The sequence below is a fragment of the Oenanthe melanoleuca genome, chromosome 9 (assembly GCF_029582105.1).
Source record: "Oenanthe melanoleuca isolate GR-GAL-2019-014 chromosome 9, OMel1.0, whole genome shotgun sequence".
NCBI lineage: Eukaryota > Metazoa > Chordata > Aves > Passeriformes > Muscicapidae > Oenanthe > Oenanthe melanoleuca.
Window position 1 is genome coordinate 22,304,814 of NC_079343.1, and position 27,644 is coordinate 22,332,457.

General features: G+C 43.3%; 1 protein-coding gene across 4 annotated transcripts in view; it reads left to right on the forward strand.

Annotated features, from left to right (window-relative positions):
* LPP (LIM domain containing preferred translocation partner in lipoma) overlaps positions 1-27,644 on the forward strand; it is a 327,230-nt gene that overhangs the window by 56,905 nt on the left and 242,681 nt on the right. For 3 of the 4 annotated variants that reach the window (XM_056498467.1, XM_056498468.1, XM_056498471.1), the window contains one exon: positions 4,409-4,508. The exons of the other annotated variant lie outside the window; for it this stretch is intronic. The gene's annotated coding sequence lies outside the window, so the exon portion shown is untranslated. The remainder of the gene's footprint in view (positions 1-4,408; positions 4,509-27,644) is intronic. 4 annotated transcript variants of the gene reach the window in all.

The following is a 27,644-nucleotide window of genomic DNA, read 5'->3' on the forward strand; positions in this document are numbered from 1 at the left end:
GGCAGGTTCAATTTCCTCTGTCCAGTATCAGCCAGGACATGCTAGAAAGCCTCAGGCTGAGATTTTACTGCCCCTTCTAGCTGAGTTCTTCAGGTGCTTGGATCAGCAGCACATGACTTTAGATCCCACTGGAAGCCCAGAGGCCATGGAAGAGCCCAGAGTGAGGTGAATCTGGGAGCCACTCTGGTTTATTTGGCTGTTACAGAGCTTTTCCCCTGTAAGTGTTGGACTGGCAGTCAGAGAGCCACCACTGAGCCAAACTCCAGTCCTGTATTTAGTAGCAATTAGCAGATTTGAGCACGTCCTTCCTTCAGCCAAAAAAACCTGGGAGATGACACAAGTCTGTATTTTATTGTATTCATTAATTTAGTGTGTGTATTGTATTTGAGGGAATGTTTAGAACTGTTCAGGTTTGTAAAGCTGAATCCGATTCCGTTTTACAGGAGACAGCCCAGTTGTCCATAGCAACCTGAAATTGATTTTCCCTCCCTTGCCTGCTGAAAGCTGTTCCCTCTTGAATCATCCCTTTAATTTAATATAGTGAACAGGATGTCCCTGCATGCAGAACCTTTTTTTAACAACAAGTAACCTAGGCAAAAAAAAAAAAAAAAAAAAAAGTCTTATTTGAACAACAGTCCTGCCTCTGTCTTTATTGCCACTTGGCATTAGTCCTTGCTGTGCTGTTTCCTCGTGCTTTGTTTCAGCCACTGAAGGATGATATCAGTATTGGTTAATCACTGCTGCTGCCACAGGGTATGTCCCCCTGCACACCCTGGCCAACGTGGCAATAGGTCCCTCTTCGGCATGAACTCCTTTAGGCTGCCCTGCTTTGTCTGAAAAATCTATTTTTTGTAACGTGTGCTTTCCCCTGAGGTGTGGTGGTGCATGTGGTTTGGGCTCTGACTTGCCTTTTTTTGTGGATCTCTCCAGTGCAAGCAGTGGACCTGCTTCAGAGGAGGCTGGTTGCAAGTTGTTGGGGAAGAATGGGAAGAGCTGCCTTGCTGTTTTGTTCCTATTTGCAAAATAAATCTATGTCTCCATCATCTGTGTGGTGCCTGAGGACTCCAAGGGAGAGATTACCTTGTCAGAGGAGTGCCAGGGATGAGGAATTTGGGACACTTGTGCTTTTACTACCTGGAAGAGCATTTGACTACCTTTTGGAAGAATGACAGCTTGTGCGTGGTCAGTGTAGAATGCAACCTCTTTCCACGTTTGCTTGCCCCTGGGTTTTGCACAGCATGGCAAGAGATTTTTTTTTCCTGTGTTTTTAGTTCTTGCCCTGCTTGTTGCAAAGCTGCAGAAGGGAGGAGGTGTTGCTGGGCTGGGCCAAGGTGTGCCATGGTAGCAGTTGTCCCACCAGACTTGTCCCTGTTGATTGTTCCACACAAAGAGAAGCAAGCTGCTGCTTGCATCCATGCTTGGGCCATTAATACAAATTGCACCAATCTGTGCTGTGAAATCTCTGCCTTTCCCTGGCTTGTTTTATGAACAGTTAAAGGGGGAAAAAAAAAGCGCATGAAATCAATATGGCAGAGGCTTCAGTTGCGTGTTCACCTGCTGTCACTGTGAGATGAAGCCATGTCACTTGACATGCCTTGTGTATGGCACTTGTTGAGAAGATAGTTATTTCATCTCTGTGGATTTTTTCACGTCAGTCAAAAGATGGTTTGTTTCATGTGCATCATCTGAACGTTGCACTGAATAAGCTACCCAAAAAAGGTTAATCTCCAATTCTGTACTGCTTTTACTGTTGCATCCAACTGCTTCAAAGACAGCGATGAGTGTATCTCTAATGATGACTTCCAGATACACAGGTAGCATAGGCATCTACTTTTTTTAGGTGCCAAGACTGAGACTTACAAGACCTGTTTTTTCAGAACACTTCATGTTTTGTAGTGCTGTACATGGTTATAGTACAAGTCTTGATTAAGGGTTGAACACAGACTCTCAATCCCTGTCTACTAGTTCTTGTATCTTCTGGATATAGTCCTTCTGTATCTTTATTCAGCCACAAAAGGCACAGCAATAAATATGTGGGAAAATTTGATATATGTGACTTTGCTCTTATTGTTCAGAAGGTTTATGGCAGAGGCACAAAGAGGATCTAATCTTTACAAGTGATGCTCAGCTGCCAGACCACAAAACTTCCTTTCTGGTCTCCTTAGCCTGCCTTGCATGCTGTCTCTCTTCTGAAAACTGAATGAGGGGGAGTAAGCCACTGTCCCACATGGCTACAACCTCCTTTTTGCCGTGACTTGGCGTTCGTACACCACGAGCATGCAGAGTGGACATTGCTCCAGGTGCCAGTGAGCTTCCTTGTGTCTTGTTGTCACTCCTCCCTTCAGCAGGAGTGCTGCCTGCCCAAGAGCTGGGTATGATCTGGCTGAGTTATGCAGAAGTTCCTGGACTGTTGTTTGTAACTTCTGTCAGCGGGGTATTTGTAAATTTAAGCGCTTCCTCCCAGAAGTATCAAAGGGACTGAGGCCACTTTTCGGCGTGGACATGAAAGGCTTTCGCGCACTGGTGCAGCCAGGATTGCCATGGAGAACAAAGGCTTTTGCTAATCGCTTCTAATGCCTTTCAAGTTTATGCCTCATTTTTTCCCCTTTTTCAGATGGCCTCCCAGAGTACTGAGACTTCACTGACTGACTCACCAAATAATTAACCGGAGGAGGACTCAATCTCTGAAACTTTTGAACACCTCTTTTAATTTTCTTGAATAAGCCAGTACTCTGGCCAGGATCCAATTTGTGTAATTACATTTGACCTAACTTAATCCCTTGGCAGTTTCAATTGCATGTGGTAGTTGTCTTGGCTCCCTGTCCTGGGCTGCCATTCAATGCTACTCCATGGTTTTCAACAGCTGTCGTAATTCAGCTGTACAAATGGGTGTATTTTCTTGGTGGAAGCATTCCTTGTATCTCTATCCCTTGCTAAACATCCTTATCTCACTAGTATTTAGGAGGAAACATGTCTGATGCTGCAGACAATCTTGCTGAAGTCCTTGGAGCTACTTTCATCCTTAAAGATGGGCATGTATTTAGAGTCTTTTATCAGTTGTCCAACATACATTTTGAGATTACTTTGAGTTTTTCACCTTCAGGCATTTATTGCTCAGTCTCCTCAGCTACAGTGTGCTGCTTTAGGGATATTATTGGTGCAGGTATTCCTCTTTAGCCTTGGAAACAGCACTTCTGCTATCCAGTCAGTGCTAAACAGGAGTGTCGCCTTCCTGTGCTGACAGCAGTTGGGCTAGCTGGCTGTAAGTGTTGGCATTGCTAAGAGTGCAAGTGATGAAGGAAAGCAAAAGCCCAGGACAGCTGGATAGGATTACAAAGGATGAAAAACCATCCCAAGCAGAAACTTGGAGATGGACAAAGTGGTACAGTCAGATGGATGATCTGTGCAAAAGACAAGACACCGAGTACTTGCATTGGCAACTCATGAGATGTGCAACAAGCATCTTGTTTTCACAGCAGGTGACAAATTGAGTGTTTCTTGGCTTCAGCCAACAGAAAAGGCATATTTGTTACAAAGCCACTTGATCCTTTGGGGGCAGGAGCAGCTCCTGCTGAGGGGAGACAGGAATTCAGATGAGATGGGGTGCAAAAGGTGATCTACTGCTGAAAGGTGCTGTTGTTGCAAATTGTCTGCTACCATCTAACTCTGTTTTTCTCAGAGCTTCCAGAAGTAGGATGGCAAATGTATCATTGCTGCTCTCCCTTGTTGCCTGTTATCTTTCATAAAATTTGGGATGCTTTTGTCATTTAGAACACTCTCTGTGTTTCTGAATAGTGTTCCTGTAAATCCTTTCTTTACCTTTCTACATTGTCACCGAGCACTTGGGCTCATGAGAGATTTCATTTTGCTAGGTAGAACATCCTGAAGATCAGGAGGTAAAGAGCATGTTGTGAATACAAAAGGCTTTCATCAGGCCTTTTATCCTCTGGATCTCACCCATAATTACACACATTTAAATCTCAGAGTAGACTGGAAATCTTGCCTCTGTTGGTTTCAGTGAAACTGTAAATAAAGTCACCACTGGTAACATTAAAGTTTGTCTTTTGTCACACAGCTTAAAGGTTTGGAGTCAGAGCCATCAGATCTTGACATGTTCTGGGTGTTGCTTGTACCTTGCCAGAACTTTCTGCAAAGTCCATGAACACTTTGTTTCCTTAGAACACAAATTTATCAGACCCTTATGGTGGTTGTCAGAGAAAATGTGGTCAGCTCTGAGTGGTGGTACATGATGAATCTACAGTCAGTGATGTTGCTTTTGAAGATCTGTTTGCATGCTAAATAATTGGGTGGGGAAAATTGCACTTCAGAGTTGCTGGTTTTTCCTTTACTCCTGGACTGGACTCTACCTGCCATCCTGAAGACAAATCTTTTATTTTTCTTGTTTCAGAGTACTTTGTAACTGTGTGTGCCTGAATGCATCAGCCTTTGGAAGCGAGCACCTTCCCTTGAAACAGCCTCCTGATATCCAAGTGCCTGCTCTTTTTGGGGTAAGGAAAAATATACACAGGCAGAGACTGAGAATGTGCTGTGAGCAGAAGCAGAGTGGGCAAAGAGAGGACAAGCAGCACTGCCTCAACTTGTAAATTTTGGAGATAGTGAATTTGTCATGGAGAGAGGGAATAAACTAAGTATGTCCACTGTAAATAAAACGAATTATAAACTTAAGTTGCAGCAAGGAAATTTAGCTGAGGTGCCACTGAATGATCTACATTAAGGGTAGCAGAGTGCTGAAATGGATCCCCCAGGAGGTTAGGCAGTTTCAGTCACACAAAGGTTTAAGACCAAGATGGAAGAACAGTAACAGATGTGCTTTTAGGAGAACCCATCCTTCCATGTGGTGGAAAAATAGACTAGGTGACTTCCAGAGAGTTCTACTAACCTACTGATGATTAGAAATGGGAATGTGTGAAATCCTTATCTTAACAACCTTATTCAAAGCTGATAAGGTGAAAGGCAAAGCCAAATGTATCTGTGCAGAATGGGCTGCATGGTTTGAGGAACTGATGCAGCAGCAATTAATGCTGGTGCTCAGTGTCTTTGTTACCTGAATGGTGATGCTGTTCTGGGGGGAAGTATAAGCTCGGAGGAAAGAAGAGGTTTAATCATCTGTTGTTGGCATGCAGTGTAAACTTACAGTAAAAACAGGAAGTTGTATTAATTCTGGCTCCTTTGTAGTAAGTTTCTGGGAGTTTGGGTCTCTTCCAAGGTCCATGTAAGGGATTTACTCTTGCTGTCAAGGGTGTAATCTCATCTGTTTTATTGTGACGTGAGAACACAATGCTACAAATATAGGTATGCTGGGCAAAACACATATCATGTGGAACATGGAGAGAGGAACCAAATGATTGCTTTTCCTCTCTTTCCAGGGCTGATTAAGTGGAGGAGAGTTTCATTTTTCTTCTCTTGGTCTTCTGTTCATGTTCTCCATTGTGTTTCTTTGTCTTGTCTTGACAGCAAACACAGCAGGTTTTTCCTGCGTTTAAAAATGCTGGCTCACCAGCTAAGTCTTGAAATTATGTCCTGAAGATGGCTGCTCCTTTATTTCCTTTGCTTCTTCCTCCTTCATCCCTTCCCTGGGAGCTGCCAATGACAAATGGAGCCTAGGCTCAGGCAGCCTCCAATCCATCCTATGACAAGAGGGGTGTTCAGGTGCTTTGTCTTCCTGGGTCTGGTTAAGAAGATCAGTGAGATACCTGTCTTATCTTGTAGGACATCTGGAATTCAATGGGAAGTTCTTCAACCTCTTGTTGGACTTTGGTTTCTCTAAAATTTACATTTCATCCATAATGTCAGCAAACACTGGTGTCTGCCCTGGAGTTACACCAGTGTCTTATTGTTCCTTATCGTCTTCTGCTTAGCAGAGATAAGCTGTTGTGTCTCAGGGGTATGGGGATGTGCAAGAAACTTGCAAATAGCTCTAAGAAATGCAAATGGTGTCAAGAAAAAAATAAGGAATGCCTTTCTGAAGTCACCTTTGTGCATGTTTTCTCTCTTTTCTTTTTACCTAGTTTTGAGCTTTTCAATTCCTGCAACTATCTGCTCAAATCTTGAAAGCAAAATTCGTTCATGAAAAGATACAATTTATTGTGTTCCCCTATGATCTTTTGATCTCAATCAATCAAATAAAACCGAGACCTTGCAATTCACCTTGTTGCAAGGACGGTTAATAAGTTGAGGGGTTGTGCCAATGGTAGTGATGGTTTTCCAGCCTTGTGCTTTTTTTTTTTAATTGTTATTCTTTTTTATGGTTCTGACCTTTTGGACTGGTCAGGGTAAGATTATTTCCAAAGAGTAGTCCATAAATATGCCTGTCAGGACTGGAGTTAACATTCGAGTATTGCTGCTTAGCAAAAGAAAGCAATTTGCCAAAGTTCAATTTAGATTTCCCTGCAGGGTTGAAAATAATGACAAGACTCACTTAACATGGCAGGGATGAGTCCTGCCACCTCTATGGGAGTGGCTGCTGTGTGCAGCACTTTGTAGATGTGTGCCTGGTTCAGTTGTCTGCTCCTGAAATTTAGTGTCTGGCATCTCGTGCTGGGGCTTGCTTGGGGTGGAGGAGCCCAGGGTGCATCTCCTGGCTCTTCCAGGTGCTCAGTCAATTGGTAGCTTCCCTTGATTTAGCAACCAAGGTCTTTTTTTCTCAAGTGCTGTGCACCTTGCAATGCAAATGAGGGTTTGTGGGGCTGCTCTAAGCTCTGTCCTGCAAAGCCACCTTATTCCCATCCTTGCCCTCAGTGCAAGCCAGTGTGGGTTGCAAGCATGGCTGAAGAGAGCCCATGAGCGTCCTGTGGTGTTTTGTGTTGTGTTACCTGCTGTGATCTCTGAGCCCTTTGGGAATCCCAGATTTCAATGGAAAGCCAGTTGGGTTTTCCCTGCTGTGACTGTTCATGAAAACAGTTCCTAGATATCTCTCACCTAATGTTTGCCACCATGGAAGAGTGCATCGTCCAGCGGTAAGAATCTTGCTTTACTGTCAGGAAATACCATGGTGGTTATTGATGTTTCTTCTGTCCTGTCAGCAGAATTGACTCCTGTGGGTGAGAGCAGAGTGAGGAGTGAAGCTGGAAACCAGCAGCTGCTGTTTAGGCATTAACCTGTAGCACTTGGAAGCTACACAGTCCATTGTGTACAAATGGTCTCTTTAGAGCATGGTCATGAATCTTAACTATAGCTTGTCTGAAGCATGTGGCTCTTCTGAGTTTGTTTTTTTTTTTTTTTCTTCTTCCTTCTGTAGATGAGAAAGTCAAGGTGCTCAAGACCACTTGAATTTTATTCACAGGAATTTCATGGTAGTGGAGCCCTGAGGCAGGGTCTGAAACTTTGTTTGGCCAAAAAGTCCCCCTAGAAAATGTATATAATGTGGTGAAAAAAACGATGCCATTAATTGAGGAAGAAGTTGACTGGGATTAGGTGATGAAATAAAGGTGAAAAAGCAATGCAGCTTGTGGAAAGTCACAGAACACCTCCATGCCAGACCCCTGTGACAGCTCAGCAGCTTTTGGTCCAAATCAACAGTGCTGTAACTTGCAGTGAAATGGATGGGTGTAGTTCCCTGTCAGCACTGACTGAGAAGTTCTGTAGTAAAATAATGAAATTTGTCTTTAATGCCCATCTTAAAATCCAGAAGTCATTTCTCTAGCACCTGAACCCTTTGCTGGATTTACCTGCCTTTCATGTGAAAGGAGAGGATAAGGGGGAAATAGGTAAGAGGGTGGCAGAGCAGAGCCTTTGTTGTGTGGTGTAACACCCCCATGAGCCTGGTGGCCATGCTGAGAGTTGGGGACAGCTGTCCCCATCCCCACAGACAGCTGCCATCCTCCAGGTGGCAAAGGAAAAGCCCTCCAATGTGCAGGAGTTTTGCATGTCCCAGAAGGCAACACTCTCTTTTCTTATTCCAAAAGGGACTGGCAATTAGCAGCAGGGGTAATAGCCACCTGGAATTAAATTCTGTGGAGGCATGAAAAATAGTAGGGTATATTTGGAAATATCTATTGCATATATATATTCCTCTTAAGGGAAACATGTTGGAGGTGCCATATCCATAAATACTAATAAGGCTGCTTGATTCCAATTTTCAGGTAAGATTAACATTTTATTGAGTATTATATCTGTCACATTCAATGCTTTAGTGTACCATCCTCTCAGACTTATTAGCATAATTGCAGTGCTTAAGCAACAATAAAAAATTCAACAGTAAAATAGCGGTTAGCACAGGCAATTTGTTATCAAAAGCTTTTACTTAAGGACAGCTTTTGAGCATATTTATTATCCAGTTAGGGCTATACATTATTTTTATTTAGAAAAACAAGAGGGAAGCAATGCAGGAGTATTTTTTTCTTTTTTAGTGTCTAAATCAGAAGGCCTGAGAATTGGTCACCGCCTTTTTCTCTTTCTTAGAATCACCCAGCAAATTCACTTGGAGTGGGGAGGCAAGATAACAAAACAGATCCAGGTCTGGAGCAGGGTTGTGATGTTAATAACTCAGCAGAGCAATTGTGTTAAATTCTGACTGGAGTGCCCTTTTAAAATCTCCTCATTGCATCCTGGGCTCTGTCATTTTGGTGGTACCCAAAGCCCAGGGTGAGCATCTGCCCTGGTGATGCCTTGATTGGGCTCATAGTCTGGATTAGCAAGACAGGTAAACTTGTCTGGTGTTTTTGCTCCCATTTTGACTGCTCTAAGCTCACTCTGAGGAGAAGTGAAGGCAGCACTGCTGCCCCAGGGAAGAAGTTTGTGTTCATAGTGAAACAGGATGTGCAAGCAGGTTGTAGGAATTGGGAAGGGAGCACATGGAGACAGGTGAAACTAAATTGGGCACATATTAGAGAAGTGATGTGCTTGTGGGGTCCTCTTCACAAACACCCTCTTCTGCCAATGTGTGAAATTTGAAAGGAGCTGGTTCTTTCAGATCCCTTTTTTTTTTGAAAGGGGTAAAAAAACCCAATGTTATTCAGAGATAAATTGCATGTTTCAGATTCTGGGGTAGTTGTAAGGCTTTTGCTGGTACGCAGCTCACTCTGATGAAACTGCCCAGCACTGCATGGTGTTTAGACTTTCTTTCAAACAGAGAGCTTGGTGATATCCTGAGACACTGAATACACAGAAACTGTCTGTGGAGAGCTAAACTTTCTGGGAACTTTGCTCTTGGTGGAAATTTGACTGTGATTTGAATTACAGTTGAAATATGTGCTCTCTGCCTCCATGATCACCCCCAGGAATGGGGACTCGTTGCTGCTGTCTGAGGAATAAGCAGGTTCCCACACAGCCCTGCAGTTCCCCATTGTTCCCTGTGGCTCAGCTCATCTGGTTTATAGTCCCCAAAGCATCTGAGCATCTCCTGCTTGCATTTGGCCTTGTGGCTGGGCAGTGCTACATCCAGGGAAGCATCCTTCTGAGCACAGCCAGAGGGTTCCACATCCATAGGAGGAGCTGAGGGACATGGGAAGGTGTTTTCTTGGGGTGTTGACATGGCTGAGGGCATTTCTGTGTGGCTTCTGCCAAGGTATAGAACCATGCAACATTTTAGGCAGCAAGGGTCATGCAGGTCTTTTGTGCAGCTCCTGGCTCAAAGCAGGGCTGGCTTTAAGGTGGGATGAGGTTGCTCAGAGCTTGTCAAGACAGTGGTGGCCTTGAGGGATGATGATAGTGTCTGTCCTGGTAACAAAAAGACACCTTATGGAGGGCTCTGTAGGCTGTGCTCTGGTGCCAGGGTAGTGGAGTAATGACTTTTGTGTGAGAGGGTCTGTGTGAAGGGTTGAGACAGAGTCTGAGCATTGACACAGTGATTCCTACATTACATTCCCCTTGTGAAGTGGGGAACGCTGTGCTGGATTCTGGCTACCACCACACCTGCTGGTGGCACTGCACAGTTCTCTTCACTGTGGATAGGGAGGGGTGGGGAGGAGAGGGTCTGTGGCTGGAGACCAGTCCACATGTGAACGTGTCCTCCCGAGGAGGAAAGTGCCTACATGCTTCTTGTGGGGAAAAATATGGCTGAAAGAATTTAGCAGTGATAAATGTCTTAAAAAATACTTATGCTGGAATTTGTAAAGCCTGGAACATCTGTTCTCAACAGTGCTTTGATCACGTTGTGAGGCTTTTAAAATGATACTTCCATGAATTAAGTGAGGTCCTTATGGCTGCAGGATTCCTTTCAGTGCCCTTTTTTTCATGGAGCAAAAAGGCAAATTTCACAGGGAACATTACATGACTTGAAACACATATTTTAATGGTTAGTATCAACCAGACAATGTTTTATTAGGTGCTAGAAAAATGTTCCAGTTCCATACCCCAGGAAGTAAAGCACTCCCATTTACTTTTTTAGCTTATGGGAGCTGTACTTTGAAAAAAAAAATAAATCAAGAATTCATTGCTTGTATGTTACTGTATTCAAAACCAAACATGGTGAAATAAGCTTAAACATTTTGAAGTTGTTGTCAGAAAAGGTCCTTTTTGGGTTTTGTTTCCAGGCAGAGCTGCAGAAGATCTGTTTTCTGGGACCCACAGCAAAGAATGGCGAGACACTGATGATTTACTTTGCTCAGTGCACTGCCTTGGATTGAGCAGCTTTTGGTGGTTTGTTTTTCTCTGAGACTTGTGCTTTCCCCATTCGTGGTTGTTTTAGCAGGCTTCTGCCTCCTGCCCTTCCAGCAGCTGTGTAATTGGGGCTGAAATGTTGTAATACCGAAAAACTTAGGTGATTTAAGGAGCATGGAGAGCTCTCATGGCAGTTCTCAGTAATGTGACACCTGGCAGGAGGATTTCTGCTCCTCTGCCTTCCTGCTACGTGTAGGGAAGAGAATATCTCCTGGGCTGTTTGCAGGAACAACCTGCAGGACAAGAGGGGCAGCAGGAAGGAGGGAGAAACTAAAAAGGAAATGTGGAACAAGGGTGGGTTTCCTCCTGTGCTACATCTGTGTGTTCATACTTGAGAAATCCTTTCCTGCTGCTGCAGCAGCAAGCCTGGCAGCCTGGGCAAGGCTCCTTGCTCCCATCTCCCCTTCCCTCCCTGGGATGAATGAATGGACCTGTGTGTGAACCCACGGCTCCACCCAGCAATTAGAAGCCTGGGTAACTTAATTGTTTCTCCATTTAAAGACTGTCCAAACTGTGAAAGGAGGAAAAGTTATGGTCATAAATAGCAGAGAAGGAATATGGATGGGCTTTCTAGTAAGGTTCTGGGTGTCAGGGGTTAATTTATGAAAACTAAATTGTTTAATTCCTCCAGCACCCATCAGGTGAACAGGAGGCTTATTGCTGTGACATATCCATTTATAGCAGTTTTCCTTTGCTAACACCTGTGACTCAGTTCTGTTACATACTTATGCTGTCTGTTAATTATTTACCAGTGATTTACAAGTACAGAGTGCAAATAAAATGCTTTTATGCAGAAGACTGCATTGTACACACAGGATTCCTGGGAATTAGGGCACCATACAATCCCATCATCATCATCCCTGGAGTTCTTATGGAGGAGTCCTTGTATGTACCTGATGAAGAGGCAACCCCTTGCCCTCCAGAACTGGCACTCAGAGAGGCTGTGGTGTTAGTGAAGGGCTTATTACACACAGGGCTGTGGTAGATGGAGGGATTTGTGTCCTTTGCTTCCTTGCAGATAGATTTTTGCCATTTAAAATTACTCCTTCCCCCTCGACAAAGGCTCATTCTTTTTCATAAGTGATGGCAGCAGCAAACTGTTTTTTTTTTTTTTTATTTTTTTTTATTTTTTTTTTTTTTTTAAAAAACTCCACAACATGATGGGCTTTTTTTTTTAAGAATAAAGTAGTATAAAAGTCAAGTAGCAGATAGAGTTCTGACTCAGCTCGTAACTTATGATCCTATTTCTGTAACATTTTTAGCTTATGACCAAATTTTTCTAATATTAGGACATTGCCATAGAAAGTGTGTCAGTCCCTGGCTGCCAGAAGCTGTCACTGTACAGAATATATCCACTTCCAAGCAAGTGTGCAGGAGCAGGCCAGTAAGTTGTCTCTTGTGGGTTAAATTGCTGAAAGGTTTTTGTTTTTGTTTTTGTTTTCCTTGTCTGTTTACTTTTGGTTGTTTTTGTTGATTTGCTTAGCAAACAGAGTTGTGCAGAACAATATAGCTGCTTTTTATTTCTCACACAGGCACTGAGCTCTCACCCCCAGCTGTGCCTCGTGCAACTGGAGTTGCTTTGCTGGTAGATTTTTCAGCCAGTGCAAACTGCTGTAAGTTAATTCAAGCTGTATCAACTCTAAGGATTTTATGGAAGTTGAAGATCTGGTCATACAGCTTGTGGTTTCAGTGAGGAAGAAGTTTGGGAGATGGTTGTCCCATTCTAGGCAGGCAAGAAAGTACATGCAGAGTTTCTCTAACCTCAGGGAAAGCGTGTGTGAACAAATAAGCATCTGTGTTGCAGAGAATATGATTACTGAGGAAATCCCAAAGTTTACGAGTAGGATTTTTTATAGGTTCAGATCTGCTGTGGTTTCAGGCACTTAAGGACACTTAAAATAATGAAACTCCAGCCACACATGCACGACACACAGCAGCAATGCCATCCTTGTGTTTAGCACTGCTGATCAACTCGCTAATGCAACATCTGCTCTGGGATTTTGCATTTAATTTTTGTCTGGATAATAAAGAGGAATGCAGGGCTAATGATCTGTGTCCTGTTTCCCTTCAAAGTGCTTTTATTTACTCTTTGTGGCTGCTTTTCATGGTTCTTTCCAGCAGCCCTAAAATGTCAACTGACCTGAAGAAATCAACAATGGATGCCTAAAAAATGCAAAAGAAAAGAGAGGAAGGATGTTGCTTTCTAGCTTTTCATGTGAGCACCTTGTAATCAGACTCCCTTTGATTAAGTAACCAGCGATGCCTATTCATGTGTACTCCAATTAAAATTTAATGAAGCAAGAGGATGTATTCGTATAAGCTGACTAATGCAGGAGGAATAGATTCCTGTAACTCTGCTCTGCAAGCCCTTTCCTTTGCCATCAGGGCTGGATTTACTAGAAAGCTCCTCAGCAGCTGTGGACCTCCCCTGGCATGAGCAATCCTCATGAGTCTGGGCTCTTGTGCTCACAGCAAGAGCTGATGATGTCCTGAATGTGGAAGAGCACAGCTCTTTTGTAGGACACAGCCTTGTTGATGAAGCCCAGCTTGGCTGACTGCAAGGGGTGAGGCAGGGCTTCTGCTCTGCTGTGCTCCATTGGAAAAGATTGCTGGATGTGTGTGCTCTATCTGTCCTGGGGTGAGCTGGATGAGTGGAGCAACACATATCAAGAAGGGAAGCCCAGTGGATCCTGATTTTTAAGTAGGAAACTGGTGTTTAAGAGGAGTCTGTATGACAGCTGAGCTGGTGTCAGAAAACAGACAGGCTTTTAGTGCCTCTGCCTTTGCCATGGATTTATTGGGCAGTTGCTTTGGTGCTTGTGTTCCCAAAGGGAAATGGGCCTGCTCTGCAGAGCATCACAGGGAACACACAGGCATCTGTGTGGACAGTGAAATGACCTGCCAGGAGGGGTGCAGAGGCTTGCTTAATTGGACATTGTCTCTATCTCTTCCCATGTTCTTCTGCCTCTGAGACAGCTGCAGAGCTCCTGTATCACCTCGCACCCAGGATGGGGATTAGAGAAATGATATTAGATCTCACCTGCTCATTACACGGTGCCCTGTGACTTCAGCCTTGTGCAGGGACTGATATCCCTCCTCTGGAGCGGAATGTGGCAGTGGGGTGATGCTGCACAGCTATGTTAAATGCCATTTTTGGACAAGCAATGAAAGATCCTGCTGTATCCACTCACAGCAATGGGCTGGGCGACAGAACGGAAATGCCATGGTGGAATTTGCCTTTGCTGCTGACCCTTGCATGACATGCAAGAGCTCCTCATCACCAGACCTTTGTTTTGCCTTACCCAGAATACAAAGCAGTGTTTCATTGGCATGGCTGGCTGTTTTCCTTCTGTCTTGACTCAGTAGCAGAACTGCAGCAAGCTTTCCAGAGACAGGCTGAGTTTTCCAGTTATCATCTGCTTCAACCCCAGTTCTGTCCTGCCAAGGCTCTCACTCGTGCTGTTGCAGAGAAGTGCTCAAGAAACCTTCAAAGGGAGATGCAGCTCTGGAGCTGAGATCTTGGCCTTCATTTTTGGCCTGGAAAGCTGCTCTTGGAACAGTAAGCATGAGATTTCTCTTGAAACCTTCTTTGTGTGCCTTTCTGAAGAAATAGCTGGAAGGAGAAGACCTGTCAGTTGAGCTCTAAGAGAGAAACCTATTGGCTCTGAATACACTGGGGACATTATTTAAGGTCAGTTGATCTGTGAGAAGGCACAACTTATCTAATGCAGCCTAAGGTTAGTTATGCAACAGACAGGCTGTTCTTTGTTGTGAAGAACAACTTCAGTGTGTGCCTGTGAAAATCAAAAGTCTTGCTGAAGGCATGTTGTGTTCTGGCTGGAAGCTATTGGGTGTCCTCCTCTGGTGATTTTCTTTCTGTGGTAGATTAGCATCATGGAAAGGTTTCCAGTGGGAAAGGCACTCAGCAGGGTGGAGCTGCCAGCAGATGTGTGCTCTGGTGGGTACTGGTGCAGGACCACATGCATGTGGTGTTGTTTCAGACCAGATTTTACTTCTCTCTGTTTTCCTATGTGCATCTCTGTGTCATAGACCAGGTCACTGGATTGTCTAGATGCCTACACAGGGCAGTATATTAAAGAAAACACTGCATAAGGAGTGTTTTCTGACTTCTAAACACAGGGATGTTATAATTTGTCATTTATGTTGGCTTGAAATATGACATTTTTGCCCTGTGCTGGCTGCATGGCACTGACATCTCCTTTCTTGGAGATCCTTTCTCTCCATATCATCTCCTATTAAACATGCTGCCCTGCCAAAGTGCCATTATATTTCCAGAGAGAGTCAGCAAATAGAAGAAAGGGTATTTTTTTCTTTTAAAGTAGAATTGGTCCCCTGTGCCTGGTGGAGTAGGTAAGAGTGAGCAGTTCTGGGTAGGCATTTTTGGGTTTGAGTCTGTGTGTACAGTGAAAAATACATTATTTCTTGTGCAAAGGTAAGCATGGTATCCAGCAAGATTGCCTGATATGCTCATGGGTTGTCTTCTTTCTGTGCTTTTGATTTATGTGGTATGTACAGTGAGGTTTAGCATTTGCAAAATGAGGGTATTTTAAACAGCTTTTCACAAATACTGGTCCTGCATGGTTTGTTAGCTGTGCATTCCTGGGCAGAACTGCAGGGTGGTGAAAATAATCAAATACCTTGAGTGTTCCCATGTCCCTTGATGTAGCTTGGGACCAGAAGGGTTTTCCTGACTTACCTTTGCTCTGGGAGCTTTTCTGTTCTCATAAGCTTGCTTTGAAGTACACTCAGGTGTTGCAGTTAAAAAGAAATTTCCTCTGCTTTGCCAAGATCAGATTCTGCCTTCCCCCTTCTCAGCATCCAAAATGATTAGCAGTTCCTGTGAATCCAAACTATGGATTTTATGAAGACCCCTGACAGCCAGGGGTGATTGTGTCCTCCCTGAGTGTTTCCTAAGGAGGAGGAAATCAATACATGAAGGGGCACTGTGCCTGACATCTATTAATTACACTGTCCCCTTAAATCTAACACACTAGAAGAGGGTCTGAAAGTCAGTCCCCTATGCCCTGGCTAATTGATAGAGAAACAAATTGATACAAATGAATTGAACTAGCTAAAAAAAAAACCAAAACCCAAAACAAAACAAAAAAACAAAAAAACAAACAAAAAAAACAAAACAAAAAACGGAAAAGAATGTTTGGTAGTTGGAATTGGAAGGATCAGTTGCAAACTCAAGTACAACACACAGCTGTGTGAGACACTTGGTTGTGGCAGCCCCCCTGAATGGTCCCACCACCCCTGCAGTGCCCCACATTAAATGCTTGGGGATAAAACACTTCTGCTGTTAATGCTGCATCAAATGAAGGCATTGTGGAACATGCCTGGGGCAATGGGCTGGGGGATAATTACTGTGTCCTTCCCTTAGATGAGCTGATTTTGAAGCTTTACCATCCTGACTTTTGCAGCACACATTCAGCTGAGTATGACATCAGTGTTAAGAACTGTGGCACTTGTGGTTATGGCCTTGGGATTCCTTATATTTACTTTCTAGGGAACTAAAATTCAAAGCAGCTTTTATGGCTGTCATGACAATACTGTCAGTTTCAAAAGAGGTGGCTAAATGTGCATTGACCTTTAACTAATAGGCCATATCCTATTTTCTGTGTGTTTCCAATTAGGAGAAGTATGCTACGAATTTTTAAAAGAAATCGTTAAAAGAAAAAAGTTACTTAACTGTAAGACTTCTGCTTTTTTCCCAAAATAAAAATAGTGAATTTTTTTCTTAGTGCAGAAGGTTTCATACGACTACTATTATAAGCTGGAAATCAAGATTTAATAATAGCACGTACCATCTGCCACCAGTGGTGAAAGAACAAGAATGAACCCTTGACTGCTGTAAGCACTTTTATTTTGCAGCTTGGAGTGAGGTTGCAGAGCTTCACATCCCTCCGTGGAGGAAAGGATGGGATTCTTGGTTACCACTGCTGATTCTCTTCCTGAGCTGTTGGGATTTTAGCACTGTAAATTGCAAATGCAACATCTTGTTCTTGCTTGGTGAGGTGTTGTGCCTTCAGAGTAAAATAGAAGGGGGTGCTGACTATATCAGGCTTGACCCAGCTCTTTCTGAAGCCAGCCACTTGTTACCAGTAAAAGCTGGAGCAGCTCTGTGGGAAGCCCAAGACAAGTTTTTTCATGTGTTTTGATGGTGGTGGGAGGTGATTGGCACATCTGGCTGAGATGAAGAAGGCTCTCTCCCCATGCTGCTTCTTAGAGGCTACATCCCTCCTCCTTATTTTTCTGGATGTACATTGCAAAATAATTTAATACCTTTGTTCCTAAGACTTGGGCTCATTTTTATGAGCCATGGTGGATCTTTTGCTGTCTTAGAAAAAGCAGAGCATATTTTTCCAGTTTTTAAAATGTACTTTGCTAAATAGGTATTTTTGTCAAATTGCAGTTTCCTCCAAAACATAATTCTTTATATAGAAAATGGGATTCCACCTCTCCTAGACCTTTGCTAACAGCTGTTCTGCTAGCTAAATGTCACTGAATTAAAAAGAAACAAAAATAAGAATATGATGGCTTTGGATAGATTTTAGTTCTCTGTTTCAGTCCTAGGTAGAAGTAATCCTGCTGTCTTCTGAATGTGGGGATATTCTGGAGATGACTACCCTGCTATTTTACCCTGCAGAGCATTGTGATAGTGCAGCATTTCTGGAAGGCTGGGATATGTGTCTAACATGTACATGGCTTTTGCCAGCACACAGGAGTGCTGGGGCAGTCCTATGGACACTGAGTGTGCTGCTGTTTTTGGCAACTCAGCCTTTGGAGCTGACCTATAACAAAGTTGATGCAATGGGATAGTTTCAGGTTGGGGTGTGTAGGAAAAGGGGACCCGTGCCAGCCTTTTGAAGGTTGCTTTGATTTGTTGCTGGGCACAGTGAGGACTCCTGGGGTATTATCTGAGGATTAAGTGCAACATTAAACATTGGAGCTCACTTGTCAAAGAAAGGGCAGGTTATCAAAATATGATTTATAACCAGCAGTTTACTACTAGCTACAGTAATTAATATGGAACATGATGGGGCCCATCATTAATGTGCTTTGTTGTCTCAGCTTGCATGACTGCTGCTGGCAAGGCCAGCTTCTGAGGCTAATGAGGGACAGGGAAGAAAGAAATCTGTGCTGCTGTTAGCTGATGGTAATATCTCTCCAGGTCACACACTGTACCGTGCATTGCATCTGATCACAAATCTCAGCCAGACATACCTGTCCAATAAAGGCTGCTTTCCCAAATTCTTGCTTAGAGAGACAAGAATTCCTGTTTGTGCCAAGGTCACTCAGAGCCAATGACAAACTCTGTTAGCATTGGGATGGGGGCACAGTGCACAAGCTGGTCTGGAGGAAGAGGAGAAATCTTGTCAGTGGTCCAAATCCCACTCAGGTTATGGATGAGGGAAGGCAGTTAATCTCCAGTGGTGGTGATTTGTGAACTTGTCCGAGGCAGGAGAAAAACGGAAGAGGCTTTTCCAACATTTTCTCGTGGCCAAGTGCCCAGATGAGGGCAATGACTGGTGCTGTGCTGTGCTGGGAATCTGCTGGCGAGGAGCTTGTGGTTGGTTTGAGATGGGTCCCACTTCCTGATAGCCCATCTCGAGCTGCCTGAGAGCTGTGGGACTTCAGCAGAAGTTTTATTATCACGCTAGTTTCCAGAGAGATGTTTGGAGCCATTCCCAGCATTGGGTTTAGCTGCAGCAGCAGCTTGAGCTCCTTTCTGGTGTTCTTGTGAAGGGTAGGGCAGCTGATGGCTCTCCTAAGGTGTGTCAAGAGTTCATGTTAAAATAAACAAAGCTGTTCCTGTGGTCTGTTTGCTGTATGAAGTCTGGGTTTACCTGTATTCCAAAGACAGGTCCCACAATGTTGTCTAAATCTCAGAAATACCTGAGGCTGAAGAGATGCAGTTTGCAGTCAGGTCTCCTGCATGAAGATATAGCAGTGGGGAAGCCAAGTGCCTTTGAAATTTGGAGGTTGAGCTCCATGGTCACCATGATCAATTGTGGCAGTGATTTAGAAGAATACTTCTGGCTTACTCACCCTTACTTTAAACATTTTGGTTGAACATCACTTTCTGACCTGCAGCTGCCCACAGTGGCAATACCTAGCTGGGGCATTTTACAGCAGAGTGTGGTGTACCTTAGTTTTATTGAGCATTGCCCAGATAGTTGAGAAGGATTTCTTAAAGCATCTTGTGATAGTCCAGATTTAGCTGCTGGTATTTCCCAAGAGCATCAGGGTTGTCTGCAGGGAGACTTTAAGGTTTCAGCAGTTCTGCTTCAGCTAGAACCAGGTAAGCAGTAGTCTCATGGACCTCTCTGTACATCTTTTCCAAACATGTCTTTTTTGGTATGTTTGGTGATCTAATCAGACATATTCATTTAATGTTAAGATGGCATGATAAATGATACATTTGCCAGTTTCATTTCCGTGGCCTTGGTTAGAATGGTTTTTGCTGTGTACATTTAGTCATCTCTGTTGCTGACTGTAAAGGGTTGGAGGGATGTGGGGGATTATATACAACCATTTTGCCCTTTTTTTATACAACTTAGCACTTGACCTCCTTACTTATCCTGTGAAGGAGTCTCTTGAACATTGGCTAATCCCACTGGGGTTTATGCAGTCTGGCTGAAGCCAAGTCCTCCCTGAATGGGTGCAAGGTGCATCAAGGAGTTTGAGTATTTGTGTCCTGTCTTGCCTGAATTAATCTGAGTCGAGGCAGCTGGGTGACTGGGTAGAGCAGTGTAATGCCATCATTATTAAATTAATGCCAGATAGGGCATGATGATTTTATGACTATTAACAATATTTGTATGCAAACTACAAGGCTGGCCCAGAGAGATGCAGAATGGTGCATCACTGAGAAGTGCTCTTGCTGGTTTACTTTGTTTCTTCAGAAATATTTAGTATTCTAGTTGGTTTTAGATTTTTTTTTTGTTGAATTGATGTTTGTGTGTAGAAAATTTGGAGAATTTTCTCTTTAGGGCCTTCAGTATATTTGACAAAGATGCATTTCTTTGAGAGCCACAGGGAGAGCACAGTCAAAGACTGTGGAGTACAGCACATGGCCAGAAACAACTATCTGGAAATTAACATTTCTGGCTAAAATATCAGTGCTCTTGTCTGTTTTGGAGGGGGCCAAAATGCTATAAATGGCTTAGTTTGGTTTGATGCTAGATCCAGTAGATTGCCCATCCCCAGTAATTGCAGCGTTCTTATTTGGAGGATTCTTCAGAAATTTTTGCTAGAATTAGATTTGTACTTTGCAGAGATGGGAGCAAATATTTAAATATTTTGAAATATTTTGAAAATAGTAGCAATCTAATCACAACAAATAGCACAATAGTCATATATTCGAAGTGGCTCAAGTATTGCTTAATAATCTTTACCCACTGCATGTGGTGCCTTGGGCCTGTCAGCATGAATGTCAATGGAATTCTAGTTGCTTTTCCAAACATAAAAATAGTCCTTTTCCCCAAAGTAAGGTTTGTGTTTGCTGCTTCATGTCTGTATAGACAGACACATGATAGGTAGAATTGGTAGCAGTAGTGATGTCTTGGGTGGTTTCATGCTGTATTAATGAGGAGTGTGTTGTCAGCAAGTTTTCCAGTATTTGTTAAAGGTTTGCATGGGTAATAAAGTCTTGTTGGGAAAATTGATCTAATTTTGAGATTGAGAGGTGTGAGAATAAAAGATGCTTTACTGTAAATTGTAAGTAGATAACAACAGAAACTCGAATATTAGAAGAAACTGGGTATCACACAAACCACACACTTTCACATCACTAAAACAAGAGCTGTGCTCACACAGAAACATGAACCTCTTTGCAAACCGCAGAAAGTAAAAGGGAGCTCTCCTGTTTCATTATTGATCTAATTGCTCTTTTCTTGATATGAGAAATGATATGAAATGCTCTTGAATATTCCAGTATGCACAGAAGCAGACCATTACTTTTGGAAACTTTTAAAGGCATAGCACATAGTGGTAAATAGCAAGGTAATTTATTTCTGAGAGTCACAGCTGCCTACCTAATGTCACCTAATTGTTTTAGTATGGAACTAGTATGTTATAGCTTTGATGAGAACTTTCCACTTGGGAGTGATATTAAATGGAGGGAGCCCAGCCCATATTTTCACGTGATTAAATCAGTTTTGGGAGATCTGTTGGTGCAATCCTTTTAAGTAAGTCCTGTTTTAAGAAAAGGTCTTATTTTTGGAGTACCTCAGTGTTGGAGTGCTTTAAAGCTCCCTTCAAACCCAAATTGCTCTGCAGTTCTTTGTGGTTGTTGCCTTTATCTATAATCTCTTTCCTTTGGTTTGCAATCCCGTTTAAGACCAAATTTCCTGAGTAACCTGAAAGTTTGGGCCTGCGGGACTTGTGCAAAATGTGTGTGGTTAAAACCTCGCCGTGTTTGCGTGTGAGACCAAACATGCACAGGAATGAGGTTCCTGGTTGATCCAGCCCAATCTGGACGTGTTTCAGAGCTGAGAGAGCCTGAGGAGCTCAGTTCTGGGGGAGCTGTGAAGGTGAGCCTCAGTCTGTGCTCACTCTGTGTTTTACAACACTCCCCCGTGTATGATCTCTGCTCCTGCCAGCAGCCTCACCTCCCACTCCCGCGCCAGGCTGAGCAGATTCCGCAGTCTGCTGCCTGCAGGCGCTGCCAGCTCCCTCCCAGAGCCCTTCTCCTGGCAGGGCTGCCACCGGGGCACCCGGGGTTCTCCTGGGCTTTTGGAGGTGGCTTGCTCCAGTGGCACTGGACACCTGTTCCTTCCCTCGTTTCAGTAACTTCTCTCTCATTCAGTTTCTGCAGCTTGAAAGCACCTGTATCACCGAGTTTGGGACTCTCACAGAATGGTTTGGGTTTGAAGGAACCTTAAAGATCATCTTTTAACCCTTCCCTGGGCAGGGACACTTTCTATTAGACCAATTTATTCAAAGCCCCATCCAACCTGGACCCTCAACTACAACTGCACAGTAGCTTTTTTTTTTTTTTTTAGTGGGTAGTTCGTCTGAAATACCCAATGGTGAGAAAGAAGCACAATGCAACCTTTCATAGAAGATTTTTGAAGCAGTTTAGTTCATTTTGAGAACTACTTTTCACTTCCTAAAATCTCCAGCACTTCAAAATGGTCTTGAGATTTGCAGAAGAGATGACTTCCAGCAGTAGCTAATAATAAAAGGTGGAGAGGAAGAGTGACTTCTCTTAATAGCTTGTTCTTAAGGCATCTCAGTGACTCGTTTGATGAATCAATTATTAATTTTTTTTTACCTGAACCTCCCAGCAATTCCCTTTACCTGTATGGCATGTTAAGCTCATTGTAATTTTCCTTTCTCGTTTATTGATTTGTTGATTTTTTTTTTTTTTTTTTTTCCCCCTCTCTCCACCAAAACCAAAATTAATTAGGTCTGCTTCAATTAAGATGAGGACAAGTCTCCCAACTGGCAAGAATGTGATTGCATGGTTGGAGTGATGTCACTGCTACAAAGAAAAATGGCTTGGTGGTAGTTTTTCAAATTGGTGTTCAAATCCATGTTCGTTCTAAGTGCATTTTCCCTTGAATTGTCACACAGTCCCAAGGTAGTGAAGACAAACTCAAACAAGCCTATCCAAAAGTCAGCCTCTCAGCAATCTTAGGAGCTATCTGGCTTTGGTTCTCTGCTCCTGAGCCAGTAGAAGAGGAACCTGGCTTTTGGTTTAGGCTGATCAGGTCAAAACCAGATTTGCTTGCATTTGTGCATCAAATTTTGTTTTGTTTTCTTTCTGGAATAGCAGCTGTATATACAATGTAATGTGGGAAAAGATTAAGCAAACTCTTTTCAGAAAAGCTTTAACAGACATTTGTCAAAAAAGTAAGAAAAAGATGATTTTTTCATTGTTTCCTCAGAGCTCAGCAAACCATTCTTTTGAGTCAAGGTGAATTGCTGATGTGTTTGCAGGACTAAATAGCTGTTTCTAAGATGAAGATAAGTAGTCTTATCTTCCAGATGCTGCCAGGAGGAGCAGTAAACATTTAGCTTTGGAAATGTGCAGATCACTCGCTCAGGTCCCCTGCCCTTGAAGGACTTGTGTTGTTGTTGATGTTTCAGCAGCACGAGAAGGGCTCAGTTTGGGGCAGTTCCCTGTGGGTCAGCTCTGTGACAGCAAGCCATGGCAGTGAGGTGAGCCACAGCCACAGTGGTGGGTGGGAAGGGCCAAGGGGCAAAGGAGAGAGGTGAAAATGGTGTTTGTGTCAGTGTTTCAGTACATTGAAGTGCAAAGCTGGTGTTTGTTAGCAGTGCTGAATGGTGATGCTGTGCTTGCTTCCAGCCTGTTCCTGAGAGTGTTGAGTATTTCTGTGCCTGCTGCAGGGAGACTGGGGAGAGGAGAAGCATTTTACCCTAAACTCCATGTGAGAGGGTGGCTGAACCAGGGGGAGGAAATCCTGACCCTTCAGCTTTGCGGGATGATAAGAAGTTAATTTGTAATCTCCAGGCAGGTTCAGAAATTTTAATCCACTACCTAGCTGCTGTTTTCTTGCTTTTGAGTCAGAAGCTGGAGGATACCAGCATACATGAATCGGATTTCCATCTTTATACATCCAGTCACTCAAATTTTAAGTACAACATCTTGTTCATGCTAAGGTGCTTGCCCCACATGGTGGCACTTTGAATTGTAAAAATCAAAATGAAACCCAACTTCCAGTTTCCAGAAGAATGGTGCAGTTCCCACTAAAGGATTGTGCTGTCCTGAACTCTCTCACAGTTCCTGCTTGATGACATTCTTCTTCCATCACAAACTGAAGCATGGTGCCGAGTACCCATCTAGACATAGCCATGTTTCACAGGCAGATGAAATTATTCCTGGCTCTATGAGTCTGTAAAGCGCTTTGGGATCTTCTAGAATGGAAAGTGGTGGTGTTTGTTTGTCTGAGGCAGTATTTTCACCATGTTTTATTTCAATTGCTGCTGTTATATGTGTTGGTTTTCATTATATCTTCAGATAAGGCTCATACAAAATGGGCTTCTGTTTTGTTTTCTCACCAGAGGAGTGATTCATATTCAAATTGAAACGTTGTATTGCTCTAAGCCAACCTTCTCCCCATGCTCTAATGGGAGGAGAGGGAGAGACAGGCGTGGACTGAGCAGGATTATTTTTCTCCTACTGCATTTAGAAACTTTCCAAATGGCTTTTCAGGAAGGCACATGGACTTCCCTGGCATGGGAGAATCCTGGTCTTGTATGTTTTAAGAATATCAGATGAGTTGGAATCTCCTGAGTTGTCTCTTTAGGCTGCAGACCCATATGCTACTAGCATTGTTCTCAAAAAAAACCAAAAAGATAATTTATGATTCCTTTTAAGTTGAGGATTTTTTTTGTGGTCCTATATTTTCTCTTTATTCATAACACTAGTTTTGAGAAAGTTACTGGCACTAGTTTTGGGGCAGTGACTCCACAGTCACCTTCTGCATCATGGCCAAAGCCATCAGCTCATGGTCTCTGCTCCTGCCTGATGCTTTCTCCAAGGGAGCTGATTGCCAGAGGAAAACTGCACAGTGTAGCAGATGTTTCTGTTCTGGTTAGAACTGGATAGCCCAGTGAAAACTTCCTCAAGAAGCTTTACCATAGGTACTCAAAAAATGGAGAGAAGAGATGCTGAGATTGCAGCTGGGGTCTTGTGTGTATTCAGGGTTGTGTTTTCTGTCACCTGCAGCTCAAAGTAAATGTCATTGTAGATCTTGTGGAGTCTCGTGCCTGTCCAATAAGCACCCAGACTGAGATAATGGTGTATTTAATGGAAATCAATAAAATACATGTGAATATTCCCACCTTAAAATGACCTAACTGAGCCTACTCAAGAGGTTATTTACCATGTTTTAAACTTAAAACACAGCTCATTCTATTTCTTTTCTTGGTCCTTGGGCTTGGGCAGGTGAAATGATCCTTCCCCGTTCACCTGTTTCTTTTCACAGAATTTGTGAAACATTTGAACATTCCTGAGGTACTCTCATGTTTTCAGATAAATGAGGAGACATTGACACTTTTAAAGGAGCACCTGAGGAGCTGCTGAGCCTTGGAGGATCTGCTGCCTTGAATGGAATAGTGGTGACCATGTCCTCTGTGCTGTTGTGACAGTTCAGCTACACCAACAGGCTGTGGGCATTGAGAGGATTGAAAATATTCTGCACTTTTGTTGGCATAAAATAAGAATTTATGAGAGGGTTTTTCCAAGGAGGAAAAAAGAGAAGAGGCTGTGACATCTTCTACAAGCTGATTGTAGCTTCATTCACCACAGGAAAGCTGCTTAGACAAATGTGAGACCTTGGCTACACGTCACCTAAATACTTTCTGACTTCAGAGCATTTCATCTGGAATCACTTGCAATTAGCATGGGCTTGGCAGAAACTGGCACTGCTGCTGTTTGTGCAGAAACTGCTTGCACAGTCCAGTTGTGCCAGGGGGAAAACTGCTGTAAGCAATTAGCACAGGGGTAGTGTTGAGGTGGCGTGTGTGCTGTGGCTGCTCCTGGAGCAGCTGATGTCCTTGATGGCACAGCAGCAACTCTGCAACCAACAGCACAGCTGTCTGTCACCCAAACATCATGTTCTTTAACCTATTTGTCATCATAGCCACACATTTTTTAGGCAGCTATTCGTGTCTGGGAGCTTTTAACAGCATTGCTTATGAGAACCTAGGCGTGCACATGGTCCAGGGAGATGAGACCATGGCTCTGCTCTTCACAGTCTGCTTGGATGAGGCAGTTTCCCCATTTGCTGTGGTCAGGCTGAGGTGGAGTACAACCTGTTGTAGGTTCAAATGACCCAGCTGGGAACAATTGCCCAATTGACACAATAAATTATATCCAATTCTGTTAAATTAAGTAAATAATGAGGACCACAGGGCATCTGCTGATCCTTAGAACCTGTGTTGTGGAGGTGGGGGGAAGTGTCTCCTGCCTGCCTGATGGAGCCTAGGAGCTTGTGAGTGGGTGGCGTGGGAACTGGGGACAGCTGAGCGTTTACACAGGGATGCAGAGTTGCTCCTTGGGGCAGAACAAGAACTGTGTGATTCTTGGCCCTAGAATGAAGAAAGCAAGACGCTGTGGACTTGTTGCAACCTGTGCAGTCGGAGAATGTTTTCTTCTTGTCAGATGCTGCTGTCACATCAGTTATTTTATTGCCAAAGGGCAGGGAATGAATTAGCGAAGTGGGAGAGAGGGCTGCGTGTTGTAGAAACCAGTGCACCAAAAGTGCAATTCTTTACTTTCTGCTTTTGCAGTATTTATTTACCTACAGGGTTTGGGGTGGCAGAGGGGTTGGTGGTGTAGGATGTACATCTGTCTCATCCAGGAGAAAGTGGGTGCTCAGATGAGAAAGCATTATGCATACAATGCCTGAAATCAGCCCTTAAAATAGCACACTCCACGTCTTAGTAATGTATTGAATATATCTGGATAAGAAACAGTCTGATTGAAGTATTGAGCTTATTGTAGTGTGTCTGCTGTGACTCATCAGGAAATTGAAAGTCTTGGGACAAAACTCACCCCCCCTTTTCGGGATAGACGGGAATTAGTCTTAGATGGGAGGTAATTAATTGTTCTGTGATTGCTGTAAATAGGTACTGAACAACAAGCTCATACTGAAATATTTATATCCTAAGCTCTGTCTTGTGAGCCAGCTATCCAGAGTCTCCATCAGACAGAGACAGTGAAAAAGAAAGTTCTTTGGAATGAGCAGCACTTCCACCTACATGTGTTTAAGTGAGACTGGTTGGAGGTGAGCTGGTAGGCTGCATGCTGTAATAAGCAATTTACTAGGATAATGGCTGATGGCTGTAGGCTACAAATGCTGTTTCTACTTAGTCTGTCTATTCAATGCAAACATTAAAAAAGAAAAAGCTCTCTCCCTCAGTAAAGTCTCTAATACTCTTAATCCCCAGCGTACTCCATGAATATTAATTCAGCCAATGTTGTAACACCCCATGGAGGCAGGTGATGCATGTGCAGCCTTTTTCACCCACCAGAGAAACTGAGCCACTGGGAAGGACCTTGGGCTTCTGGTTTTGGACTGGGGTGAAATCCTGGGCAGCAGCCTGGCTTGGTGGTCAGTAAGCACCTGCTGGCTGGCCCTTGGTGGGAGCATGGAAGTTACGATTTTCAGGGTCTAATCCCATAAATTTAGGGTTTCATTTGGAGAGATTTGCTGCCTGCTGTTGCAGGCAGTGCTGCCCTGCTTGTGGAGTCACAGAGGGTGCATTGGCACAGCTGGCAGAAGTGGATTGTGAGGGGATGAGTATGTGCAGGAATATCTCTGTAATTTAATGAGCAGCTATAGCCATTCTGTATCTGTCTGACTGCAGGATATTGCTGGGAATCCAGATGTTGAGAAAAGAAGCAAAAGAATCAAGATGATCAAATACCTGTTAAAAAAAAAAAAACAAAACAGCGCCCAAGGAAAAGGAGCTTGATGGCTTTGTGTTTGTCTGCAGTGAAGTCATGGCAACAGAGAACTCATTTAGCAAAATTAACTGTTTCTCTATCTTACAAAAAAAATCAAATGAAAATGATGCTAGGGAACATCCTTTTATCTAAACCAAATGAGTCCATTTGTGCCAAAGCAAAGGAGTCATCCTGGGGAGTTTGCTCCAGAGAGCACATATTTTATTGGTACAGAATGTAACAGTTGTCCCAAAGCCATAACTGTAAAAGCATGGTGCCTTAGGCAAGCACTTTCAGTTACAGGAAAACCAAACTTAGGTTCCTGCACCTGCATGGTGTTGAAATAGAAGCATGATTTTAAGCTTTTGGTTGTTTGAGTTTTCAGCTCAGTTAAGATCTGTATGCAGCTTTCAGGACTATAATCTCTTTGAAGTTCCTTAGGGGTAATGCTTAGTTTTGAAATTATCTAGGGATAAAATGCTGATGCTGCATTGGCTTGGGTGCACCCAAATACTTGTAAAAAGCCAGTTGTCTCTAGGTTCCTTTGACTTCCATTAAATCATAGGCTTCTTTGTGT